The 14,016-nt window shown below is 38.9% G+C and overlaps 1 pseudogene; it reads left to right on the top strand.

The window, feature by feature from the left end:
- The first annotated feature begins 2,574 nt into the window (after window positions 1–2,574).
- LOC123174764 (uncharacterized) lies at window positions 2,575–4,840 on the top strand (annotated as a pseudogene).
- The last annotated feature ends 9,176 nt before the right edge of the window (window positions 4,841–14,016 follow it).

Below are 14,016 nucleotides of genomic sequence, written 5' to 3'. Positions count from 1 at the left end.
GGTTCGGGAGACATGCAGACATGACCGAGACGTTCTCCGGTCAATAACCAACAGCGGGATCTGGATACCCATGATGGCTCCCACATGTTCCACGATGATCTCATCGGATGAACCACGATGTCAAGGACTTAATCAATCCCGTATACAATTCCCTTTGTCTAGCGGTATTGTACTTGCCCGAGATTCGATCGTCGGTATCCTTATACCTTGTTCAATCTCGTTACCGGCAAGTCTCTTTACTCATTCCGTAACACATCATCCCGTGATCAACTCCTTGGTCACATTGCGCATATGATGATGTCCTACCGAGTGGGCCCAGAGATACCTCTCCGTTTACACGGAGTGACAAATCCCAGTCTCGATCCGCATAAAACAATAGATACTTTCGGAGATACCTGTAGTGCACCTTTATAGTCACCCAGTTACGTTGTGACGTTTGATACACCCAAAGCACTCCTACGGTATCCAGGAGTTACACGCTCTCATGGTCGAAGGAAGAGATACTTGACATTGGCAAAGCTCTAGCAAATGAACTACACGATCTTTTGTGCTAGTCTTAGGATTGGGTCTTGTCCATCACATCATTCTCATAATGATGTGATCCCGTTATCAACAACATCCAATGTCCATAGCCAGGAAACCATGACTATCTGTTGATCACAACGAGCTAGTCAACTAGAGGCTCACTAGGGATATATTGTGGTCTATGTATTCACACGTGTATTACGATTTCCGGATAATACAGTTATAGCATGAATAAAAGACAATTATCATGAACAAGGAAATATAATAATAATACTTTTATTATTGCCTCTAGGGCATATTTCCAACAGAATACTATGATCAACTTGATGCTTGATAATTGTTTTGAGATATAAAGGTGGTCATGTTATAGTCATGTTAGTTGGGTAATTCTGAAATTGAGAAATACTTGTGTTGAAGTTGGCAAGTCACGTATAATGCACGTGATACGTCTCCGTCGTATCTATAATTTTTGATTGTTCCATGCCAATATTATTCAACTTTCATATACTTTTGGCAACTTTTTATATTATTTTTGGGACTAACATATTGATCCAGTGCCCAGTGCTAGTTCCTGTTTGTTGCATGTTTTATGTTTCTCAGAAACCCAATACCAAACGGAGTCCAAACGGGATAAAAACGGATGGAGATTATTTTTGGAATATTTATGATTTTTGGGAAGAAAAACCAACGTGAGACAGTGCCCGAGGGGGCCACGAGGCAGGGGGCGCGCCCCTGACCCTCGTGGGCACCCCGTAAGGCCGTTGACGCTCTTCTTTGGCCGCAAGAAAGCTAATTTTTAGAGAAATATCTTGGCAAAGGTTTCAATCCAATCGGAGTTACAGATCTTCGGATATATAAGAAACGGTGAAAGGGCAGAATATGAGAACACAGAAACAGAGAGAGACAGAGAGACAGATCCAATCTCGGAGGGGCTCTCACCCCCTTCTTTCCTTTTCTTCTTGGATGCCGCAGCCAGATGTTGGAGCCCCGGAGCCAGACGCCACCGTCGACAACGACTCCTACTACACTGGAGATGCCTACTACTACGTGCAGGCCGCTGACGACGACCAGGAGTAGTTTAGGAGGATCCCAGGCATGAGGCCTGCGCCTCTTTCAATCTGCATCCCAGTTTGTGCTAGCCTTCTTAAGGCAAACTTGCTTAACTTATGTCTGTACTCAGATATTGTTGCTTCCGCTGACTCGTCTATGATCGTGCACTTGTATTCGAGCCCTCGAGGTCCTTGGCTTGTATTATGATGCTTGTATGACTTATTTTATTTTTAGAGTTGTGTTGTGATATCCTTCCGTGAGTCTCTGATCTTGATAGTACACGTTTGCGTGTATGATTAGTGTACGATTGAATCGGAGGCGTCACATTCCACATCATGAACTAGATAATTGATGCTATGTTGCTACCTGATCAGTTGATACTAGTGCCATGTTTTTTGTTGTTAAATATGTATCTTCAAAATGAAATGGAGCACCAATCTAGAGTGATCCATCCGGAGTGTTGTTGGAGCATTTCCATGCACACAGATAGTAAGAGTGCAGATTCAAAGTGGTCATGGCTCGACTGATATAGCTATTTGAGATGAACTTGTCTTCTGGTGGTAGCAGTTCATGCGAACTGTATTGAAAAAAAATACAGAAAGAGATGAGACATGTAAGGTGATAGAGCTTGCAGAGAAATAGATTTTGCGCCTCTTTGTTGTTTCCTACAAAAACGAGGACGAGTATACAAAAGTATCAGCAGCCCACCTTGAGGCAGAATCCTGTCCCCTTATTCCTCATCCAACGGCCCATAAGTGCCTGGTGCATCAGTTCTGCCGTTGCACAAGATGCTTTCTCAAGGAGGACGAGCTGGAGGGGATCAGATCGGACGGCTACGTGCACGCATCTGACGGCTCAAGGAGCGACCGATGTGGGCGACGGGCCGCTCGGCCAGCGCCTAGCATCGCCCTTTACCTGTAGCCGGTAGGGACTCGAACCTAGAAACCTCTTTGCGCTCGGGCTAGGGGTTTTGAGTCCCTATTTCCGCCGCCACGAGACACACACTTGCCTCCTATCCGATCCTCTTGATGCCCAAATCAGCCAACCTTAGATCGCCGCCGCCGCCGCCGGTCCCTTGATTCGCCCTCTTCAATTCCGAGACCAATTGCTGTGGAGTACCAACCAACCGATCGCCATGGAGGATAAGGGATTGGGAATGAAGGGAATCGACTTCTCGTCTCTCAGAATCGACGAGGACGAGATCCCGACGGAGGAGGACGAGTACTCCTCCTGCTCCGAGGACGAGATCTACACGGACGACGACGAAGACGAGGAGGAGGAGGAGGACGACGACGAAGCGGAGGACGTCCGGTCGCCTACCCACCCCCACGATCTGGACTCGTTTCCGCAGTCGATCCTTCTCGACATACACGCCTACATCGACGACCGCACCAACGCCACCACCGCCGATGCCCACCGCATCCGGGTTACCTTCTGGATCGCCCACCCGCCGCGCGTCTCCTGCCTCACGGTCCACTCCAACGGCGTGGAACCCAGCGAGTTCACCAATACGCCATGGTGGTCGCCGCCCAGGACGACCTGGTCCTCCTCCGCGCCGCTGTTGGCCCTCAGAAACACCTCAGTCCCACCGGTTACATCAATCATTACTATGTCTACCAGGCCGGCACCAACCCAACTCTTCGCCGGCTAGCCGATGCCAGCTCCTTTGTCTTTTCCGACTGCTCAGCGGGCATTGTTTGCCGTGGTGACGGCAGCTTTATCATCGCCGCCATCCACTGGGCAGGCGGCCAGGCGTCCACGGACAGTATGACCTCCACCAGTTTGACTCCAAGACCTGGACATGGAGCACCAGGCTGATGCATGTTGATAAACCGGAGAGGTTCTCGCGCATACTTACAAGCAAGGTGCTGGTTATCGGAGGCAAAGATGGTCTGGTGGCCTGGGTCGACCTATGGAACGGCATTCTGTTCTGTGAGGTTCTCACGGGCCGCACTGTTCTTCGGTACTGTGCATTGCCGCCACCTTTGAACAAGAGGTGCGAAGGCTCTCCTGAGCGTTTTCGAGACATTGCCATTGTGGAAGGCCATATCAACTTCTTTGAGATGCGATTGAAGTTCAAACGGCGCCAAGTAGCCTTCAACACCACTTTGACTACCAAACATTTTGAAGCCAACACATGGAAAATGATGGAGCCCTGGCAGAACTGGCAGAAGGATCGCATACTCGATATGTTCAAGATACCAGTGCACCAGAGTTATTGTGAATTGCTTCATGATGTATTGGATGGTCAGGGCACTCGGACTGCCTTTGAGAGACTCCAGGGAGGTCACCCTGCTCTGAGTTTGCATGATGATGATGTTGTTTACATCATGGCCAAGGCTAAAGAGATGAACCGCAGGGCAGTTGTGTTTGCTGTGAACATGAGGAACAAGGTTGTACAAGGAGTCGCTAAATTTGATGGAAAAAGAACATATGGCTTCACTCAAACCTACCTTCAAAGTGGGATCTCCAGCTATCTGACTTCTGAGTCGTCTGCCAGGTTATTATCTGTAACTAGTGCGTTTTAACTATTTTTCTTGCTGTACATACCAGTTTGATCTCAGAGAAGGTAGTATGATAGCGGACACCCACATCATTAGATAGGTCTAACCAGGGGATGCTACTGAGTATGGATTTTGCGGACTTATTTTAGATTCACTTACAACATGATATTTCTCTTGTTAGAATGTCTCTAGATGAATTCAGTTCAAATATGTAGCTTAGACTGAGAAAATGAGGCAAGCTAACTAGTTAAGCTAATAACCATACTAAATATTTGATATATAACCGGGAACAGAGTCACGTGTTTTGTATGGCACTAGAACCTCCATTCTAGTAAGATGTTCAGTATACGGAGATGTATAGGAGTGACGGGAATTCTGCATTCAGAAAGAGAGCTCGGTGGAGTGAACTTGTGTTCTATAACCAGAACTCATTGGAAGATGTGCTCTTGCTTTATGACTTGTTGTTTCTGCACCTGCAAAATTTAATCACTTAAACATGGCCCATTTTGTTGTCTCTGATACAGAGGGAAAGCTAGAGATGGAATTCCACAAGGAGGCGATTGCATAGCTTTGGAGCCTATTGATAACATGTACAAAGGGAAGGCTGCTGAATCAAGCAGGGATCGAATCACACAAGCAGGTGACATATCCAAAAGTAATGCTGCCAAGTCAGGCTGGGTTCGAGTTTCAAGAGGACGCAAGCAGAAAGCTTGACAAACAGTAGCTTCACTCTTGCTATGCAACCATCAGAAAGCAATACTGTCGATACTCCGATTCAAAGTAACACTAACCTGTTGTTGTATGCATTGCAATGAAGTAAAACTGTGACATTATCATGTGGGGCCTCAACTATTGGTCAGCTGTCAGGATTATTTTTCAAGATGTAGCTGTGAGCTCATAAATACTGCATTTGATAACTTGTTCTTCATAGGTACGGCGGTTTTCCCCCTTTTCGAATGACATGATATTCAGGGGCTTAAATAGTTAAATCAAGTAGGCTTTTGCTTTAAATCATGTGGTGGAAAACATTGTCGATTTTCAGTCTCTGTCAGATATAAGTAGTTTTTTTATGAAAGGGTTAGATGTAAGTAGTTAAGTTATATGGTCGGACAGGGTCTGTTTATTTTTTTTCTTGAAAAACCTTTTCTGTCCTAGTGCTACAGAGGACACACATAGTTCGTTTGTCTTCAGACGTTATCTATGCAAAACTGCACTTCTCTTGCCCGTCTTGTTGGAGTACTTTCTCCCTTGTTTTACTCTGCTGTCAAGTGTGTATTGTGTTCTATCCTGCTAGTGGCAGAGCAATTTTACGCTGATACAATTATATTTGCAAGCTAGGAATCTGGTGTTGTGGATTGTTTTCGACCGACCTGTTTAGCATTTCTAGTGGAGTTCCTAACTTGTAAGCTGTCGATGAGCCTGTGGTGTTTCGTAGCCGGCTCAGATGTGAGCTTGGTGTCTAAGCTGCCCAGCTGTTGAGCTTATACCTATCTGTTCTTTTCATTGGTTATTACTAGCAACAGTGCCCGTGCGTTGCAATGGGTGAACAACAAAAAAATCAGAAAATTTATAGACCCAAAATAAAATAATTCGAGTTCAGGGAAATTGCACCAATATGTCAGTTTTACAGATTGATAATTAAGAATAAATGATGCAAGAGAGCAAAGAACACGAGACATCAAATTTACGACAAAAAAGAAATAGACCTAAGATTTTTAATGATGTCGGTAGTCAATCCCCCTAGGGGGTGTGCGTTGCAACGGAAGACACAAAAAATACATGCTAGCCAAATAAGTATGACTTAATATCTAGACATATGAGTGTTCTTTATTTTAACACGGTAGCTCACCATGTTCCCACATATCTTTCTTCCCACTCTCGTTGATGATGGACACAATGTCCACGTGATCGTAATGCATTCGACGTGGTATCCTAGGCAATGAGCTTGTCGCTGCACGAAACACTTGCCATCGTCTCGCGCAAGGGAATATTTAAATCTTTAAAAACAAATCTCATCGACCACGAACTATTCTCAATGCCTAGACATATAAAGACTTTCCAAAAACTAATCAAATCCTAGACATAAAATACTTCTGAACTGGCGAACAGTTTTTTGAATCGACAAACATCTTTTTGAAATTAGGACATCTTTATAAAATCACGAACATTTGTTTTGTTTACAGAAACATTTATTGAAATGCATGAATAGTTTTTTAATTCATGAATATTTTTTGACTTAGTTAACATTTTTTGAATTGATGACTTTTTTAAATTGGGGGTTGGATTTTGAATTTCGCAAAAGACATATCATTTTTTGAATATTTTCTAAAAAAATTCATTGACATTTTTTTCCAAATTAACGAATATGTTTTGAATACACAATATTTTTTTCAAAATCATGAACATGATTGTACTTCCTGACATATTTTTCCAGATTGTGATTTTTCATAATTTGCGAACAGTTTCGTAAGATCACCAATATTTTTTGAAACAGCAAAATTTTTATTATTTCCTGAAGTTTTTTTTTTGAATTCACTCATATTTTATAATTTCTCTGAAAAATTATAACTGAAAACTTTTTATAATTTAGAATTGTCAAATAAATTTAAAGAAGAAAAAACTAAAACAGAAATGAGAAAAGAAAAGAAAAGACAAAATGAAAAAAAGAACAGGAGCGTCACAGCGGGTAGGCCCGGCCCATGAAGGCGTAAGGTGTGGAGGAGGTGCCTAGGAAAAAAGGAGGCAACAAAAACGATACTACCAGGATTCGAACCCTGGTGTGCTGTGTAAAAGCAACAACCTCTAGCCACAACGATGGTAGTGCATCTGTGTCATTAATAGGGCATCGCCCGTATAAAACCACTGAGCACAGCGGCGCTTTGAAAATAAAAACCGAATCGTTTTCTTAACTTACGGGTGGCATAGCGGGTAATTTATTGGAGTAGACCTCACCTAATAAATTTTCTACCATGCAAAAAAAGGATTTTTTATTTACTTTTTAAAATTGTGGTTTTTTCTGACGGGGTGCAGATGAGCTTGGGCACCGAAACGCTGCACTCGAAAGAACCTATCTATCTTAATTATACTAAGAAAGCAGAGCTCCAACTTCTATATCCATGTCTGACTGCTAGTGAACACGAGACATCAAATTTATGACAAAAAAGAAATAGACCAAAGATTTTTAATGATGTCGGTAGTCAATCCCCCTAGGGGGTGTGCGTTGCAACGGGAGACACAAAAAATACATGCTAGCCAAATAAGTATGACTTAATATCTAGACATATGGGTGTTCTTTATTTTAACACGGTGGCTCACCATGTTGCCACATATCTTTCTTCCCACTCTCGTTGATGATGGACACAATGTCCACGTGATCGTAATGCATTCGACGTGGTATCCTAGGCAATGAGCTTGTCGCTGCACGAAACACTTGCCATCGTCTCGTGCAAGGGAATATTTAAATCTTTAAAAACAAATCTCATCGACCACGAACTATTCTCAATGCCTAGACATATAAAGACTTTCCAAAAACTAATCAAATCCTAGACATAAAATACTTCTGAACCGGCGAACAGTTTTTTGAATCGACAAACATCTTTTTGAAATTAGGACATCTTTATAAAATCACGAACATTTGTTTTGTTTACAGAAACATTTATTGAAATGCATGAATAGTTTTTTAATTCATGAATATTTTTTGACTTAGTTAACATTTTTTGAATTGATGACTTTTTTAAATTGGGGGTTGGATTTTTGAATTTCGCAAAAGACATATAATTTTTTGAATATTTTCTAAAAAAATTCATTGACATTTTTTTCCAAATTAACGAATATGTTTTGAATACACAATATTTTTTTCAAAATCATGAACATGATTGTTCTTCCTGACATGTTTTTCCAGATTGTGATTTTTCATAATTTGCGAACAGTTTCGTAAGATCACCAATATTTTTTGAAACATCAAAAATTTTATTATTTCCTGAAGTTTTTTTTTTGAATTCACTCATATTTTATAATTTCTCTGAAAAATTATAACTGAAAACTTTTTATAATTTAGAATTGTCAAATAAATTTAAAGAAGAAAAAACTAAAACAGAAATGAGAAAAGAAAAGAAAAGACAAAATGAAAAAAGAACAGGAGCGTCACAACGGGTAGGCCCGGCCCATGAAGGCGTAAGGTGTGGAGGAGGTGCCTAGGAAAAAAGGAGGCAACAAAAACGATACTACCAGGATTCGAACCCTGGTGTGCTGTGTAGAAGCAACAGCCTCTAGCCACAATGATGGTAGTGCATCTGTGTCATTAATAGGGCATCGCCCATATAAAACCACTGAGCACGGCGGCGCTTTGAAAATAAAAACCGAATCGTTTTCTTAACTTACGGGTGGCATAGCGGGTAATTTATTGGAGTAGACCTCACCTAATAAATTTTCTACCATGCAAAAAAAGGATTTTTATTTACTTTTTAATATTGTGGTTTTTTCTGACGGGGTGCAGATGAGCTTGGGCACCGAAACCCTGCACTCGAAAGAACCTATCTATCTTAATTATACTAAGAAAGCAGAGCTCCAACTTCTATGTCCATGTCTGACTGCTAGTGAACACGAGACATCAAATTTATGACAAAAAATAAATAGACCTAAGATTTTTAATGATGTCGGTAGTCAATCCCCCTAGGGGGTGTGCGTTGCAACGGGAGACACAAAAAATAAATGCTAGCCAAATAAGTATGACTTAATATCTAGACATATGAGTGTTCTTTATTTTAACACGGTGGCTCACCATGTTGCCACATATCTTTCTTCCCACTCTCGTTGATGATGGACACAATGTCCACGTGATCGTAATGCATTCGACGTGGTATCCTAGGCAATGAGCTTGTCGCTGCACGAAACATTTGCCATCGTCTCGCGCAAGGGAATATTTAAATCTTTAAAAACAAATCTCATCGACCACGAACTATTCTCAATGCCTAGACATATAAAGACTTTCCAAAAACTAATCAAATCCTAGACATAAAATACTTCTGAACCGGCGAACAGTTTTTTGAATCGACAAACATCTTTTTGAAATTAGGACATCTTTATAAAATCACGAACATTTGTTTTGTTTACAGAAACATTTATTGAAATGCATGAATAGTTTTTTAATTCATGAATATTTTTTGACTTAGTTAACATTTTTTGAATTGATGACTTTTTGAAATTGGGGGTTGGATTTTGAATTTCGCAAAAGACATATAATTTTTTGAATATTTTCTAAAAAAATTCATTGACATTTTTTTCCAAATTAACGAATATGTTTTGAATACACAATTTTTTTTCAAAATCATGAACATGATTGTACTTCCTGACATGTTTTTCCAGATTGTGATTTTTCATAATTTGCGAACAGTTTCGTAAGATCACCAATATTTTTTGAAACAGCAAAAAATTTATTATTTCCTGAAGTTTTTTTTTGAATTCACTCATATTTTATAATTTCTCTGAAAAATTATAACTGAAAACTTTTTATAATTTAGAATTGTCAAATAAATTTAAAAAAGAAAAAACTAAAACAGAAATGAGAAAAGAAAAGAAAAGACAAAATGAAAAAAGAACAGGAGCGTCACAGCGGGTAGTCCCGGCCCATGAAGGCGTAAGGTGTGGAGGAGGTGCCTAGGAAAAAAGGAGGCAACAAAAACGATACTACCAAGATTCGAACCCTGGTGTGCTGTGTAGAAGCAACAGCCTCTAGCCACAACGATGGTAGTGCATCTGTGTCATTAATAGGGCATCGCCCGTATAAAACCACTGAGCACGGCGGCGCTTTGAAAATAAAAACCAAATCATTTTCTTAACTTACGGGTGGCATAGCGGGTAATTTATTGGAGTAGACCTCACCTAATAAATTTTCTACCATGCAAAAAAAGGATTTTTTATTTACTTTTTAAAATTGTGGTTTTTTCTGACGGGGTGCAGATGAGCTTGGGCACCGAAACGCTGCACTCGAAAGAACCTATCTATCTTAATTATACTAAGAAAGCAGAGCTCCAACTTCTATGTCCATGTCTGACTGCTAGTGAACATGAGACATCAAATTTATGACAAAAAAGAAATAGACCAAAGATTTTTAATGATGTCGGTAGTCAATCACCCTAGGGGGTGTGCGTTGCAACGGGAGACACAAAAAATACATGCTAGCCAAATAAGTATGACTTAATATCTAGACATATGAGTGTTCTTTATTTTAACACGGTGGCTCACCATGTTGCCACATATCCTTCTTCCCACTCTCGTTGATGATGGACACAATGTCCACGTGATCGTAATGCATTCGACGTGGTATCCTAGGCAATGAGCTTGTCGCTGCACGAAACACTTGCCATCGTCTCGCGCAAGTGAATATTTAAATCTTTAAAAACAAATCTCATCGACCACGAACTATTCTCAATGCCTAGACATATAAAGACTTTCCAAAAACTAATCAAATCCTAGACATAAAATACTTCTGAACCGGCGAACAGTTTTTTGAATCGACAAACATCTTTTTGAAATTAGGACATCTTTATAAAATCACGAACATTTGTTTTGTTTACAGAAACATTTATTGAAATGCATGAATAGTTTTTTAATTCATGAATATTTTTTGACTTAGTTAACATTTTTTGAATTGATGACTTTTTTAAATTGGAGGTTGGATTTTGAATTTCGCAAAAGACATATAGTTTTTTGAATATTTTCTAGAAAAATTCATTGACATTTTTTTCCAAATTAACGAATATGTTTTGAATACACAATATTTTTTTCAAAATCATGAACATGATTGTACTTCCTGACATGTTTTTCCAGATTGTGATTTTTCATAATTTGCGAACAGTTTCGTAAGATCACCAATATTTTTTGAAACAACAAAAATTTTATTATTTCCTGAAGTTTTTATTTGAATTCACTCATATTTTATAATTTCTCTGAAAAATTATAACTGAAAACTTTTTATAATTTAGAATTGTCAAATAAATTTAAAGAAGAAAAAACTAAAACAGAAATGAGAAAAGAAAAGAAAAGACAAAATGAAAAAAGAACAGGAGTGTCACAGTGGGTAGGCCCGGCCCATGAAGGCGTAAGGTGTGGAGGAGGTGCCTAGGAAAAAAGGAGGCAACAAAAACGATACTACCAGGATTCGAACCCTGGTGTGCTGTGTAGAAGCAACAGCCTCTAGCCACAACGATGGTAGTGCATCTGTGTCATTAATAGGGCATCGCCCGTATAAAACCACTGAGCACGGCAGCGCTTTGAAAATAAAAACCGAATCGTTTTCTTAACTTACGGGTGGCATAGCGGGTAATTTATTGGAGTAGACCTCACCTAATAAATTTTCTACCATGCAAAAAAGGATTTTTTATTTACTTTTTAAAATTGTGGTTTTTTCTGACGGGGTGCAGATGAGCTTGGGCACCGAAACGCTGCACTCGAAAGAACCTATCTATCTTAATTATACTAAGAAAGCAGAGCTCCAACTTCTATGTCCATGTCTGACTGCTAGTGAACATGAGACATCAAATTTATGACAAAAAAGAAATAGACCAAAGATTTTTAATGATGTCGGTAGTCAATCACCCTAGGGGGTGTGCGTTGCAACGGGAGACACAAAAAATACATGCTAGCCAAATAAGTATGACTTAATATCTAGACATATGAGTGTTCTTTATTTTAACACGGTGGCTCACCATGTTGCCACATATCCTTCTTCCCACTCTCGTTGATGATGGACACAATGTCCACGTGATCGTAATGCATTCGACGTGGTATCCTAGGCAATGAGCTTGTCGCTGCACGAAACACTTGCCATCGTCTCGCGCAAGTGAATATTTAAATCTTTAAAAACAAATCTCATCGACCACGAACTATTCTCAATGCCTAGACATATAAAGACTTTCCAAAAACTAATCAAATCCTAGACATAAAATACTTCTGAACCGGCGAACAGTTTTTTGAATCGACAAACATCTTTTTGAAATTAGGACATCTTTATAAAATCACGAACATTTGTTTTGTTTACAGAAACATTTATTGAAATGCATGAATAGTTTTTTAATTCATGAATATTTTTTGACTTAGTTAACATTTTTTGAATTGATGACTTTTTTAAATTGGGGGTTGGATTTTGAATTTCGCAAAATACATATAATTTTTTGAATATTTTCTAGAAAAATTCATTGACATTTTTTTCCAAATTAACGAATATGTTTTGAATACACAATATTTTTTTCAAAATCATGAACATGATTGTACTTCCTGACATGTTTTTCCAGATTGTGATTTTTCATAATTTGCGAACAGTTTCGTAAGATCACCAATATTTTTTGAAACAACAAAAATTTTATTATTTCCTGAAGTTTTTTTTTGAATTCACTCATATTTTATAATTTCTCTGAAAAATTATAACTGAAAACTTTTTATAATTTAGAATTGTCAAATAAATTTAAAGAAGAAAAAACTAAAACAGAAATGAGAAAAGAAAAGAAAAGACAAAATGAAAAAAGAACAGGAGTGTCACAGTGGGTAGGCCCGGCCCATGAAGGCGTAAGGTGTGGAGGAGGTGCCTAGGAAAAAAGGAGGCAACAAAAACGATACTACCAGGATTCGAACCCTGGTGTGCTGTGTAGAAGCAACAGCCTCTAGCCACAACGATGGTAGTGCATCTGTGTCATTAATAGGGCATCGCCCGTATAAAACCACTGAGCACGGCGGCGCTTTGAAAATAAAAACCGAATCATTTTCTTAACTTACGGGTGGCATAGCGGGTAATTTATTGGAGTAGACCTCACCTAATAAATTTTCTACCATGCAAAAAAAGGATTTTTTATTTACTTTTTAAAATTGTGGTTTTTTCTGACGGGGTGCAGATGAGCTTGGGCACCGAAACGCTGCACTCGAAAGAACCTATCTATCTTAATTATACTAAGAAAGCAGAGCTCCAACTTCTATGTCCATGTCTGACTGCTAGTGAACATGAGACATCAAATTTATGACAAAAAAGAAATAGACCAAAGATTTTTAATGATGTCGGTAGTCAATCACCCTAGGGGGTGTGCGTTGCAACGGGAGACACAAAAAATACATGCTAGCCAAATAAGTATGACTTAATATCTAGACATATGAGTGTTCTTTATTTTAACACGGTGGCTCACCATGTTGCCACATATCCTTCTTCCCACTCTCGTTGATGATGGACACAATGTCCACGTGATCGTAATGCATTCGACGTGGTATCCTAGGCAATGAGCTTGTCGCTGCACGAAACACTTGCCATCGTCTCGCGCAAGTGAATATTTAAATCTTTAAAAACAAATCTCATCGACCACGAACTATTCTCAATGCCTAGACATATAAAGACTTTCCAAAAACTAATCAAATCCTAGACATAAAATACTTCTGAACCGGCGAACAGTTTTTTGAATCGACAAACATCTTTTTGAAATTAGGACATCTTTATAAAATCACGAACATTTGTTTTGTTTACAGAAACATTTATTGAAATGCATGAATAGTTTTTTAATTCATGAATATTTTTTGACTTAGTTAACATTTTTTGAATTGATGACTTTTTTAAATTGGGGGTTGGATTTTGAATTTCGCAAAAGACATATAATTTTTTGAATATTTTCTAAAAAAATTCATTGACATTTTTTTCCAAATTAACGAATATGTTTTGAATACACAATATTTTTTTCAAAATCATGAACATGATTGTACTTCCTGACATGTTTTTCCAGATTGTGATTTTTCATAATTTGCGAACAGTTTCTTAAGATCACCAATATTTTTTGAAACAGCAAATTTTATTATTTCCTGAAGTTTTTTTTTGAATTCACTCATATTTTATAATTTCTCTGAAAAATTATAACTGAAAACTTTTTATAATTTAGAATTGTCAAATAAATTTAAAGAAGAAAAA

The sequence above is a fragment of the Triticum aestivum genome, unplaced genomic scaffold, assembly GCF_018294505.1.
Source record: "Triticum aestivum cultivar Chinese Spring unplaced genomic scaffold, IWGSC CS RefSeq v2.1 scaffold92048, whole genome shotgun sequence".
NCBI classification, from domain to species: domain Eukaryota; kingdom Viridiplantae; phylum Streptophyta; class Magnoliopsida; order Poales; family Poaceae; genus Triticum; species Triticum aestivum.
The sequence above is the reverse complement of the archived record's forward strand: the minus strand, read 5'-3'. Positions and strand labels throughout refer to the sequence as shown.